This window comes from Trypanosoma equiperdum (genome assembly GCF_001457755.1).
Source record: "Trypanosoma equiperdum strain OVI genome assembly, contig: ctg_1905, whole genome shotgun sequence".
Lineage (NCBI taxonomy): Eukaryota > Euglenozoa > Kinetoplastea > Trypanosomatida > Trypanosomatidae > Trypanosoma > Trypanosoma equiperdum.
This window is the reverse complement of record NW_027123955.1, coordinates 3,370-3,865: the sequence shown is the minus strand read 5'-3', so window position 1 is coordinate 3,865 and position 496 is coordinate 3,370.

The following is a 496-nucleotide window of genomic DNA, read 5'->3' as shown; positions in this document are numbered from 1 at the left end:
ATGATGAAGTGACTGTATTAAGGTTGTGTACTGGAATCTTCGTTCCCCTACCGTCTCTTCCACCACCTCGATGTGTATTATAATGCTCATTAACATGTTTGTTGTTTTACACATCGTATCTTCCACATCTTTTTCCCCTCTTATACTCCTCTTCACTCTCCTACTCATTCACATACTCACATTATACCATTTGTTTTGTTCAATGTTCTTTTATTTTAATTATCTATCTGCTCTTAACTACTGCTCTCCGTATATACACACTCTCACAACACTCTCCTATCATTATTCTTATTCTTATCCTTACTATTACTCTATTACTATTAAATATACAAAATAAACAAAAATTGAATGAAACACAATTATCGTAACTTTTCACTATATTATTTTACATTAGAGACAACATTCATACCATAATTTTTTTTTCATATTTTTTACTAATTTGCATATTTTTAACCAAGTGTTAAAATATTTTAAATTTTAGCAAATTATCTTTTAT